We start from the raw sequence: 13,462 nt of genomic DNA, 5'->3' as shown, positions 1-13,462 counted from the left end.
CCAGGTGCCCTGCGATCTTGCACAATGAAGCCCAGGGATTCTGCTCATTGGCACCACCTGCTGTTTATTTTTCTTACTGCCCTCATCTCTTCCCTCGGAATTGAGTTCATTATCACTGATTATCAGTCATTTCTCCTTTCTCCCTTGCCCTGCTCCCTGAGAACACCACCCACAAGCCTTCTAAAAGGGTTTATTTCTACATATTACATATGTGGGTGGGGAGTAGGAAAAATACAAAAAAATTAGAGAAATTTAAGTTTACAATAACTTTAAAGAATAAATCCTTGGTCTTACATGCCAACTACAGAAACATTCTACTTAAGTCTCTTTTCCTTCCTGAGTTCTAGGTTCCCAACTGATAGATTTTGTTTAGCAAAGCTGATGATATCTCAGCCTTGCAGAATTTTCTTTCCTCGGTGTTCAGTCCTCATTCCTCTTTGGCATTCCAGGAAAACCTATGGATCTCTTCTTAGAATATTTTTAAATAGTTGAAATAAAATACATATGATTATAGAGGAAACCATTTATACTTAAATATGCTTTTTTTTAAAGTTCATTAGCTTCGTGTTAAGAATCTCTGCAACGCACCTGGAGAAATCTCCTTTTTATTTTCACCCACAGATGAGAAAGACTGGATTCAGAACCCTGGAATTTCTTCCTCTTTTGCCCTTTCTGGTTGAGTAAAAAAAAATCAATTCTGCATGTAGGTTTTTTTCTTTTCTTTTCTTTTTTAAGCAAACATGGGGATTTTAAATTTGGCACTTATAGGAACTGGTCATTTAGAGGGGAACCAGATTTTGAAGATCAAATAATTTAGAGCTAGAAGAAATTTTAGATGTTATCTTGCATAACTCCCTTATCTTACAGATGAGGAAACAGAGACCCAGATAAATGACTCCCACAGTTATCTGATCAATAAGTAGCAGAGTTAAAATTTGAAGCTAGGCCTTCTGATACAAAGTTCAGTTGCTGGGTTGTTGTTTTTTTTTATTCTCAACTACAGTGCATTGTCTCTCTGTCACTTGCAAATATCATGCCATAAGACTACTCAATGTAGTCCCTCTTCTAAGGTACATAGTATTATAGCTCCTGAATTCTTATCACTGCTTCTATTTCACTATCAAATGAAATGACCATGACTACTTTGTCTCTCCTTAACACAGTGGAGAGAGTGGGATATACTAGTTACTCACTCTTAAAAAACTGATAGAAAAACTCCACAGTGTTAGTGACTCTATTTGGCCATCTTGGCACATTTCACTCTAGAATCCTGGCTCTCTGCACAGGAACTGAATGATCACCAAAATCCTGAGTTGGTCTTGAAAGTGTTGCTTATCAGATTGGCAAATAAACAGGATACCACAGCTCAGAATGGAGCCTCCATTTTCCTCCCATTTCTCATAGGCTAATGTTTTTCTCTTCTCCAACTCCACATCTTCTTTCTGTGACTTCTATCAGCACTTAAAAAAAAATTCCCCAAATCAGAAGAGAAAATAGAATCTATGCCCAATTCCTTACACAAAATTAGAATTTGAATATTTGGGGGCTAGAGCTAGCTTTCGTGCCTGACTATTGATGGGTATCATACAAGAAATTCACCTACCTAGCTACATTACCTTTGATGTTTATGTCGCTTCCCTGACTTACTTTGCTAGATTAACTTGGTTAAACCCACATTGCTTACAGAATGCATTTGCCTCCTACAATGAAGATGTACTCTAGTTATGATCCTTTACCCCTGTTAACCCACCTCTCATCTTCCCTTTCATTGAATGACCGAAGAGGATATATTTCTCTAGGGCCAATAGACATTGGATGGCTATCCCAACTCTGATATGAATGGTTCCAACCATTTCATTGCTCTCTGACATGTAACTCGTGTTTCTCCTTGTCCCAGAGCAGTGGTTCACTAGATCCCAAGCTACCATGACATTCATAAAAACAGAAGAGTTCACCCATTGTGGCAGAGCCTGTTACTATAACATGCAAAATGGAATTATCTGCTTCTAGTATTTAGCTTTGTCATTCAACTGTATTTACAAGAGGAAATCAATAGGGAAGACAGATTTCAGAAAAATAATCTTGTTGTCAGTTTTTAAAAACATATACCACTGATATTTATCTATTAATTTAAGATCATTGAATAATCAAATTGATATATCAAATTTCATTAAGCTTCATCCCATGATCTGAAGTAAAGAGTCACAGAATCTCTACCAGATTTTAATACAATGTTAATCTTAGTCATGCATGCCATATTCTGACTCTTTTTGCTCAGTTTGGACTTGATGGGGAAAACAAAATTCTCATTCTATTAATTGGAAGGTCTACAGTAGCAAAGTGTAGTACATAATTAATGTAATTGCCAACACACAGTTTAAAAAATACCTCAAAATACTTGACTCATTTTCTGAATTTTCAGTTTCATTTCCATTAGAAATATTTTTACACTTAATTAGCTACTCAATTTTTTTCTCTTTAACTGTATAGACCAGCAAGGTCAAAGGTTTATTCTGAGATAATACTATAGCATGTGAGAAATAATAATTTCATGAACTCAATTTCTCTTATCTTACAATTGCCACAGAAGAAACAAAGTGAATGTTGTTTTATAACTTGATTGTTTTTATATCACTTAAACACTGTTTGCCTCAGTTTCCTCATTGGTAAAATGGGGATAATAGCCTACCTTACAGGGTTGTTGTGAGTATCACATGAGGTAATATCTTTAAACCCTTGGCACAGTGCTTGGTATATAGTAGGTACTATATAAATGCTTATTCCCTTCCCCTCCCCTTCCTTTATCTTCCTACCCCACCATTAGATAAATATTCATAATTTTTCAGTACTCACAATGGTACCTTTTTCTCATTTCTTCTACTAATGATGGATATTTCTCTTCTTTATCGTGTTTTTTTAAAATAATGTTTACTATTCTATCAAACTGTTCCCTTTTTCCTTCTCTGATTAAATATCACAGAATCACAGTGTTTGAACTTTGAGGTACTATGGAGATTATCTAAACTATTCTCCCTCATTGTGTATATAAAGAAACTGAGGCACAGAGAAATGGAGTTTTGGGAGTCACACAGAAATAGAGAGAAAAAGCTGCACCATTCAGCATTATTCAACCAAAGCAACTAAGAATATGAATTTTTTTTAAAAAACTACTATTTTGTTGAAAGTATTTTTCAAATTTAGGATCATTAGAAGAAATTTCCTGATATCCATCAAGTAATTCACTACTTTTAATCAATAAAATGTGGAATAAATGGAGGCTAAAAGTAAGTGAAGAAAAAAATAGATATGACCACTTAAGGCAAATTAGAAAAACTGACCCAAAGGTCAAACAATGGCTACCAGGACCAATTAGTCCTTTACTTAAAGCTTCTTGTTTGGCATTATTACAGCTTGCTTTTCCAATTTACAAACATTTACAAATGTCTTCTGAAATAGGCCCAAATGAAGTCTTTCTCTGAGGGTTTTTTTTAGTTCCTTCCATTTATATTTATTCTGTTTCTTTCCTTGTATAGGGTATGCCTATAGATGCAAAATGCCACTTTGAATGTTTTCCGAGATACCTGGAAATCCCTAAGTTTTTAAAATAATGTCAATAGTTATCCCTTTAAGAAAAAGAGTAGTATACTTCTCTTACTTATGTCAATGTTACCATTAAGCAACACTCAAATGAGTTATGTAGTATAGTCAAAGACATGTGAGATATGACAGTGACCAGAGAATGAAGGAATGAATAAATGAATGACAGAACATTTATTAAATTCTTACTATAATATAGGCCAGCCACAGATGCAAATGAAAGGAAACAAGACAGTCCTGGCTCTCAAGACCTTATATTCTAGTGGGGAAAAACACATACTAGAAGAGTACAGTAGTAGAAAACCCAGGAAGTGACTGACTCCTGGTTCCAGACAATATAAGGGGTGAGAGCTAATCTTTCAGAATCAAACATTGCAGGATCAGAGTCTAAGATTATGATGGAAAGGTAATGTGCAGAATGAGAAGGATGGCCAGAATACAGGTCGCATGCTATTGAAAGAGGACAATGGGGATTCATAACAGAAAGTACGAATTTTTTGCACTCTGATGGAAACAAACATGTTTACTAAAAACATGTGTAAAAAGTAGAACAATGCTTTAAAATGATCCATGATTTTATTAATCCAGTCGTACCCTTCAGTAATATAGACCTCAGTGTATACAGCTCTATGCCTTATAGAGAGTCTTTGTAAGTTGCCAAAGCTATAGTGGCACCTGGTGGGCAATCTTCTTGGAGGGTGTATCTTTGAATTTAGTTAAGCTGGTTCTTCAATGACAGATAAAGTGATTTTATACATGTGCTATAATCAAAGCCTGTCCTGCCAGATCCTGAATGTCACTGATATAGACTTCAAGTACCCAAGATCAGCTTCAGGTAATGATGAAGCAAGAGAACAGGGTTTCAGTGGAAGATAAAATGAAATAGGAAGAAAACAAGTATTTATTAAGTGCTACTATGTACCAGGCACTGTGCTGTTATTTATAGATATCATCTCATTTATTCTTTGTAACAACCCTGTCAGGTAGGTATGATTACATCCCCATTTTATAGATGAGAAAACTGAGTCAAGTATTAATTAAAAGACTTGCTAAGGTAGTCATTCCCCAACAGATAAATGGTCAAAGGATATGAACAAGCTGATGAAAAAATTAGAGCTATCTATAGTCATATGAAAAAATATGCTCTAAATCACTATTGGTTAGAGAAATACAACATAAAACAACTCTGAGGTACCATCTCACACCTATCAGATTGGCTAATATGACAGAAAAGGAAAATGATAAATGTTGGTGAAGACATGGGGAAATTGTAACAGTAATGCATTTTTGGTAGAGTTGTGAACTGGTCCAACCATTCTGGATAACAATTTGGAACTATTCCCAAAGGGCTATAAAACTGTACATACCCTTTGATCCAACAATACCACTACTAGGTCTATATCCCAAAGAGAGCATAAAAATAGAAAAAGACCTACAGGTACAAAAATATTTATAGCAACTCTTTTGCTGGTGGAAAAGAACTGGAAATTGAGGGGATGCCCATCAATTGGGGAATGGCTGAACAAGTTGTGGCATATGGTTGTAATGGAATATTATTGTGCTACAAGAAATGAGGAGCAGGCAGATTTAAGAAAAACCTGGAAAAACATACATGAATTGATACTGCGTGAAGTGAGCAGAACCAGGAGAACATTGTACACAGCAATAGCAACAATGCATGATGATTGACTATGATAGGTTTAGCTCTTCTTAGAAATATGATGATCTAAGACAATTCCAAAAGACTCATGATGGAAAATGCTATCCACATCCAGAGAAAGAACTATGGAGTCTGAATGCAAATTGAAGCATACTGTTTTCACTCTTGTTGTTGTTGTTTTCTTTGTTTATCATGGTTTTCCCCTTTTGTTCTGATCCTTCTTTCACAACATGAGTAATGTGGAAATCTCATCCTGGGCCATTTCCAGTCATTCTGATGAATATCTGGCCACTTGACCCAGATGACTCTGGAGGAGAAAGTGAAGCTGGTAACCTTGCACAACCCTACATCACTGAAATCAAAGTCAAATGCAAGTCATGTCATCATCTCCTTGATGTCAAAGTCTTTTTCAAGAATGAAGGACTAACACAATAACAAACAACAATGTGAAAATATATTTAGTATGATTGTACCTGCATAACCTATATCAGATTTCTTGCCATCTTGGAAAGGGGAGAGGGGAGAGAGATGGGGAGAAGAAAATTGAAACTCAAAATCTTATAAAAGTAAATGTTGAAAACTATTTTTACATGGAATTAGAAAAAAACAAAATGCTATTAAAAGATAAAAGACTTGCCAAGGGTAGCATAAGAGTCTGAGGCCAAATTTGAACTAAAGTCTTTCAGACTCCAGATCTCATACTCTCTCTACTGTGCTACCTAGCTGCCTCTAAAGAATTAAATGTAAATGAAGTCTTGAAAAAGTTATGTGAATGAAATGTTCAAAGTGATAATGATGCAATTTGAAATACAGAGGAACATAAGTGCACCTCACCAAAAATGTGTATTACAACTAGGTAAATCTTGTATTCACACTATGAGAATCAATTCCTATCCTAGGAAATCAAAATGGAGAACTGAAAAGCCTAGTCTAACTCTTTGGGTTTGAAATTTTAGTCTCCAGCTTCAGAAGAGGAGAAATGTAGCCTCGGAGTCAATTAATTATCAAGCATCCATTAAGACTAAGCACATCAGGAAATGCTTCCAGCAGACAATGGTTCTTGGGCTGTTTTAAAGAGACACAAGGATTTGAAGAGGTAAAAAGAGGATGTATTCCAGGAATATGGTATGATACCAAGACTGGAAATGGAATGTTGAATGTGAAGAAAAAAGAGGAAATTTTATTGGATCAAAGAGTGTGAGAGGAGAAGCAATGTGCAATGATGTTTGAATGCTAGACATACCTTGCTTTTGAAAGACTTTATAAGTTAAACACAGTAATTGATATTTTGTCCTAGAAGGAATTGGATTCCAGTGGACCTGAGTTTGTATCTCACATGAGATACATACTAGCTGTGAAAACATGGGGAAACCTCAGTTTTTCTCATCTGTAAAAGAAGATAATGATAGGACCTACCCATAAAGCCAAGCACGAGCAGCTTTCCAGAGCACTGCTGCTGTGAACAGCTTTCAAGATTCTAATTACATAGTATAGCAAACTCTCTATTTATTCAATAATAAATCAGATCAAAACATTCGCAGAAAATCAAAATACAGCATTCACCTTGTCACAACTCAACAATTTATCACTAAAATGGCCACATAATTTTCACCAAAACAGTAACATAGTTTTTTCAAAAGTACAATCCTTTAGTAACTCAATCATTCAATCATCCTTAAGGAGGAACAAAGTACAAAAGTCAAAATCCTCCACCCATGCAATTAAGTTACGATTTCATCAGTCACTGTTCAGTACCCTCTTAAGGGGTAGTAGAAAGTACATAAGCCATCCACCCCTATGTCACAAGTAAATTACAATTTCATCAGTCACTGCTCAGTACCCACAGAGAGGTCTTTTCATCTTGACTCAAGGCAGGCTTTCAGCTTCCATTTTTCCTCTTCCATGGCCCCAGCTTCTGCCTAAATCTAACCAAATGCCACCTGAGTTCAAAGGCAGACAGCTCTCAGTTCCTTGTCCAGCTCTCTGTGCAGTTTCTGCTCCACATTGGAGCTTACAGTGTCCAGTCCAACTCAAGTCCTTCACAATTTCTGTTCCTGGAAAGAGAAAACTTAACAGAGCCACAACAATATTTATACACATCAAGCTTAGCAGAATTATAACAATATTTAGACACATGGTCAGCCCTATCATCTAAATTCACTTTCTGCCTGTGAAACCAACATAGACCCTAAACAGACAGACAAAGTACTGACACCACACTCATGCTTCCTCTGGCAGGTCTGGCTAGCCCTCTGAAGTCTTCGGCAGCTCTGGCTAGTTCTCAGAAGCTCTCAGCAGGAGTTTGACTGCTTCTCAGAAGAAGCTCTGCCACCACAAGTTCTGTTCTCAAAATCAAAATTACTTTCTCCAGCTCCATTCTCAAAATCAAAATCACTTTATCCAGCCTCCACACAGCTTTGCTGCAGTAAATTCTGTCTCAGTTCTCAATTCTCACTTCTTTTCTCAGTTCTTCTCAATCCTCATTTCAGTTTTCAGTCCAGCAATAGCAGCCCAACCTCCAGATGCTCACTGAGAGAAATTCTCTCTGTCTCTCTCTGTCTCTCTGTCTCTATGTCTCTCTGTCTCTCTCTGTCTGTCTCTCTGTCTGTCTGTCTGTCTGTCTCTGTCTCTCCCTCTCTCTCTCCCCCCACCCCCACTGGCAGCAGCTGCTCTGCCTTTACAATGCTAACCCCAAGAAATTCTGATGCTCCCACCTGGGCCTTTTCCTTATATATGGTATTAGCTCTTCCCTGTTCAGCCCCTTCCTGTTACATCAGCAACAGGGGTTCATATATTCTGTTTCTTTGCTTAGAAGAGGCTTAATTTGAAACTAAGAGCTAAGTACCTCTTAGCTTGGCAATACATAAGGATCTTCAAATTTCATTACTATTACTCTACCTCACTGTGTTCTTATGAGGATCAAATGTGATAACACATGTAAAGAGTTTTGCATGTCTTAAAGCACTATATAAATGAGAGCTTAGTATCTGAGGGATAACAACCTTCAAATCCAAAATTAGGCTCAATAAAGCATGTTATTCTTTTGCTTACTCAAAAAAAATGTCTTCAAAAGTATCACCTAATTTGTAAAGCTTTCTATGTTGAAACAAGATCAAAATTCCCAGTGCTAATCACCTTTCAATTTATTCCATTTTAGACTTGAAGAGAATCCTCAGTAAACCATGTGCCCAGGATATATGGCATGAGTAACATTACATGGGGCTTTCTTAAACTCATTATTGCTAGATATGATGAGCTCAATCAACTTGAGAGGAGGAAGCATACCATTTCAGCAGATGAGTATAAATGTGGAAGGCAAAATTTGAGAGTGCTGACACTTGGAGTCCCTGTTGAAGGCATGTACATTTCAACTTTCTTTCTCATCCTATAAAAACTAAGAGATTACACCATCCATGGTGCTCTATATTTGTCTTACCTGTCCCCAAAACTTATACATTATCAAAGGAAGGAACATATTTTGTTTCAAGAGTCAAAGAAGGAAAGCCATGCAATTAACCCAGAAATTCTATTGTCTTTATATTTCCACAGAAACAATAATAGAAAGGTGGTGGTGGAGAGATGTTTCTAAAGCAAAGATTTTTGTACAGATGGACAGCATTTTATGTCTCTATCTTCCTAAATGTCAATCAACATTTCACCTTTTAAAAAGTGTCCAAATCAAACTCATTTCAGAGTAGACTTGGCTTTGGGGACAAAATTATTTCTATTTTAAATCTTTATCCTTAGACACAAAGGTGTGCCATCATTCCTGTGTGTGTCACTCTGATGTTTATATATTTCGATTTGAAGAGTTTCAAGTAACAACTTTCAAAAGCTGTGATGCAACTACTTTAAAACATTATTTCCATATATAGTGACATGGTCAAAATTAATCAGCAAGTGGTTAGCTTAAAGAAATGATGAATTTCTTTGTACTTAGCAGGTGCAACCAATGTCCCCCTATTCAATAATATCCAGTGACTTCCTATCACCTTAAGGATCAAATTTTTAAAATCCTCTGTTCAGAACCCTTCATAACCTTCCCTGCTCCTCTACCCTTCCAGTCTTTTTATGCCTTATACTTCCTCCCTCCAAATACCTGTCAGTCCAGTGACTCCGACCTCCTTGCTCTTCCTCAAACAAGACACTCCATCTTCTGACTGCCAGCATTTTCAATGATATTCTCCCACCCCTGGAGTTCTCTCCTTTATCATTTCTGCCTCCTATCTTCCTTGTTTGCTTCAAGTCCCAGCTCAAATCTCCCCTTCTGTAGTGGGACCTTTTTTAAATCTCACAACCTCCTCTGTTATTTTCCATTTATCATGTATATAACATGTTTGTGCTTGGTTATTTGCACATTGTCCATCCCCTCCATTAGATTGTATGCTTCTAGAAGGCTGTGTCTATAATTTGCCTTCCTCTGTATTCTAAGCACTTAGCACAGTTCCTGTCACATAGTAGGCACTTAATAAGTATTTATGGACTGGCCTGGCTAGTCTGGTCTTTGTAAATTTCTCAGTCTTTTGTTTGAGTAAAAAAGATGAGCTGGTCACAGGGCAGGAATGACAGACAATTGATTATCCCACATGGACAGACAGACATTCCATATGCTTTATTGAAATCCTCCAGAAATTAAGAGGAAGCAAGGGGATGCTTCAGCTCATTGGGTTAAACTTATGGGAAGCCATGTTCAAGAGTTGCCTAGGGTGAGCAGGCATGGGTCACTGAAGGGAATATCCACATCAGTGAGATCACAGATGAGTAAGTGTACTAGAGAACCATCAAGTACATTCAGTAGTATTGCTATACATGCACGTCTGTTTATGATGTCATTGACACAAGATATACAGTGTTATGATGGCTATAAAATATTCTGAGGTTGATTTCTTGGAGATAGTGAGAGCTTCAAATATTAATGAGATAGCCCCTCCCCCCCAAAATTCAAGATATGGTTCGAAAGATAAATCTGCTTACTAGATGTAAATGCTTTCTTTTGGTCTACTACTCTCTTCTATCTTTATTCTTGCAAAGTAACATTTCCCAATCTTGAAGGAACTGTGAAAGCAAACAGCTGCACATCCCTGTCAGAAGATAACATGGGAAGGACAGTGGTTGATCAAACCCGGACTGAAGAGGGACTTGGTAAATCTAATACCAAAGGTATCTACCTTTATCATTTCAAGCTAACTTCTGTTTTCTCTTCTCTATAGTCCAGCTAATTGGGTAACTCAGCTTGTTTTCTCCCTCTCCTTCTCGCTCTCCCTTTCCTCCCTCTCCCTCTGCTTCTCCTATCCAAAGGAAGGTAAAATTTGATGGCCAGAATTTGCCCATTTAACTTGGGTTTTACTAACTAGATTCCTTCCTTCCTTCCTTCCTTCCTTCCTTCCTTCCTTCCTTCCTTCCTTCCTTCCTTCCTTCCTTCCTTCCTTCCTTCCTTCCTTCCTTCCTTCTCTTCTTTAACAAAATCTTAAACCCAATTCACTCTGAAGCTCATACATTGGACCACAATAGGTCCCCAACCAAGCTCCACTTAACGTCTGCATTTTGGGCCTTTCTGCCTTCCAGTGAATGTCAGTGGTAACTGTTTCTCTTTGGAACAACAACCCTGAGGCTCTTCCCCTCCCAGCTTGATTTCTTTTTCCTTTTTTTCTAATTAAAATGGCCATCCCTTGACTCACTTCTTAAAAAGACCTATTCATTGAATGAGCATTACCTCACTCTAAGTGAGTACCTGAAAAGGCCTTAGCCTAAAAGGACCTGCATCCTGGGCCATCTCCAGTAATCCCAAGGAATATCTGGTCACTGGATCCAGATGGTTCTGGAGGAGAAAGTGATGCTAGTGACCTTGCTCAGCCTCCCTCACTCAAATCAAAGTCAACTGCAAGTCACCTCATCATTTCCCTGATGCCATGGTCCTCTTTGAAAACAAAGGACAAACACAAGCCCTGTGAGCTAAGCTTGGAATTCCCCTGGAGGTTGGAGGTAGTATCAGGGAAAGATCATATTACTGTCTTCTTCAGGAATGTAGCCTTAGGACTTCAGGACCTTTCTATCTGTCCTGATGGTAAACTCTTCATATATGTTGTCTTCCACAGCTAGAGTGTGAGCTTTTGGAATGCAGGGACTATCTGTCTGTCTCTTTCTCTGTCTCCCTCCCTCCCTCCTTCCTTCCCTCTTTTCTATTTGTTTCTCCAGCACTTAGCACTCTGCTTGGTACATAGTAAATATTTAATGAATGTTTTTTTCAGACATTGATTCAATCATCATCATAACTTCAGTTGTATAATGAACTTAGAAATATCATCTAATTTGATCAATTCAACCACCTTTTTGAGAGGTAGCTCAGTCATAATAATAGAGGCCTGGCTTTGTAATCAGAAAAACTTGAATTCAAGTCCTACCTTTGAAGCATGCCAATTGTGTGACTTTGGATAAGTCAAGCAACTTCTTTGTGCCCCATGCAACTTTCTAAGATTATAGGTTATAAATGCAACTATAGTTTATATAAATGTTATTGATGTGCATCTAAGGGAAATGTTACCCTAGAGATTCCCCACCCAGGTAGAATCACAGGTCTCAACCAAAACAAACAAAATCTGATCTGTAAGATAAATACATAGACAATATTATTACCCACCTTACGATAAGGAAACCAAGGCCAATAGAACAAGTGCAATGACTCTGTTGTAGTCTCCCAGCTAGTAAACGTAATCTGTCTCTTTTGCCTCCACGTCTAGTCCACTTTCTACTTTATCACACTTTTTCTCAACATCACATCATGCAAGGTTTGGTGACAGACAGATACCCTTTCAATTCCCCCACCCACCATCTCCCAGTGGGTTTCAAAGTCCATCAGCATAACCCTCAGAGTCCAACATTACTCCATTTCCAAACAGAATATGCAATAATTGTTTTGGGAAAGAATGGAATGAGAACCCACCTAGCTCCAGTGTGAATTGCTCAAGAACTTTTTCCTAGGACTGAATTTAAATCAATTACTTAAATATGTTTTTGCTTCTTACAAGCCCTTCTCATTCATTCATTCATTTGTTCATTCATATTGTCATTTTTTTATAGCATGGCACAATAAAGCAAGCACTAAATTTAGTGTCAGAAGTCCTGATTTTGAATCCTGGGTCTGTCACTTACAGTCCGATTATGGACAAGGCTCTTAATCCTTTGGGTCTCAATTTTATCCTCTGTAAAAGAGAGATGATAGCATTTGTACTATCTACCTAACAGTGTTGTGAGGATCAAAGGGAGATAATGTAGGTAAATTATATTTTAACCATAAATTACTATACAAATGTGAGCTTTTGTTGTCATACGTTGAATACTAAACCAAGGTCAAACTATTTCATGAGAAAGTAACTGATTAAACTTTAACAAAGCTAAAATCATGAAAAACTTAGACTGTAAGAGATACTAAGATCCGTTAACATTTTAGCCTATTAATATAATATGAGGGTTTACTTCATTATCCTATAAAGAATATTATGTGGCCTGTAGTAGCGAAAATTGTTGTAAAAATGAGCATTTTACATGATTAAGATCTTCCACAACTCTTCTTTTTTTCCTTAAGTCTACATTTTTTCTGCTTTTAAGATTTTCCTCTTCTATTGGAAGATACCCTGAGCTAAGGGTTAACTGAAGATGAATCTAAAGCATCAGCTCTTGGTTGTGGATATTCAGTCGTATCTGACTCTTTATGACCCCATTTAGGGTTTTCTTGGCAACGACAGTGGAGTTATTTGCCATTTCCTTCTTCAACTCATTTTACAAATGAGGCAACTGAGACAAACAGGGTTAAGTGACTTGCCCAAGGTCAGACAGCTAATAAATGCCTGAAGCCAGATTTGAACTCACAAAGACAGGTCTTTCTGACTTCAGGCCCAGCACTCCACCTGCTGAGCCACCTTGCTGCCACTCAGTCCTACTTCTTCTGTTAAGGTACATTTTATTCCTTATTAAAACATGACATGGATAAAACATTGACTTTGAAATTAGAACCCCTCAATTCTAGTCCTTTCTATAGCCCTGCAGCCTGGGGTCATTCATTTAATTTATATGAATCTCAGTTTCCTCATTTGCAGGATGAAGATAATAAGACTTACATTATATATTTCATAACTATGTTTTGTTTATTAGATCTGAAATATCTCTCTCTCTCTCTCTCTCTCTCTCTCTCTCTCTCTCTCTCTCTCT

This window comes from Petaurus breviceps, unplaced genomic scaffold, assembly GCF_028583685.1.
Source record: "Petaurus breviceps papuanus isolate PSGF00001 unplaced genomic scaffold, PetGlider_PUasm1.0 90763, whole genome shotgun sequence".
NCBI classification, from domain to species: domain Eukaryota; kingdom Metazoa; phylum Chordata; class Mammalia; order Diprotodontia; family Petauridae; genus Petaurus; species Petaurus breviceps.
Note: the sequence above shows the minus strand (reverse complement) of the source record.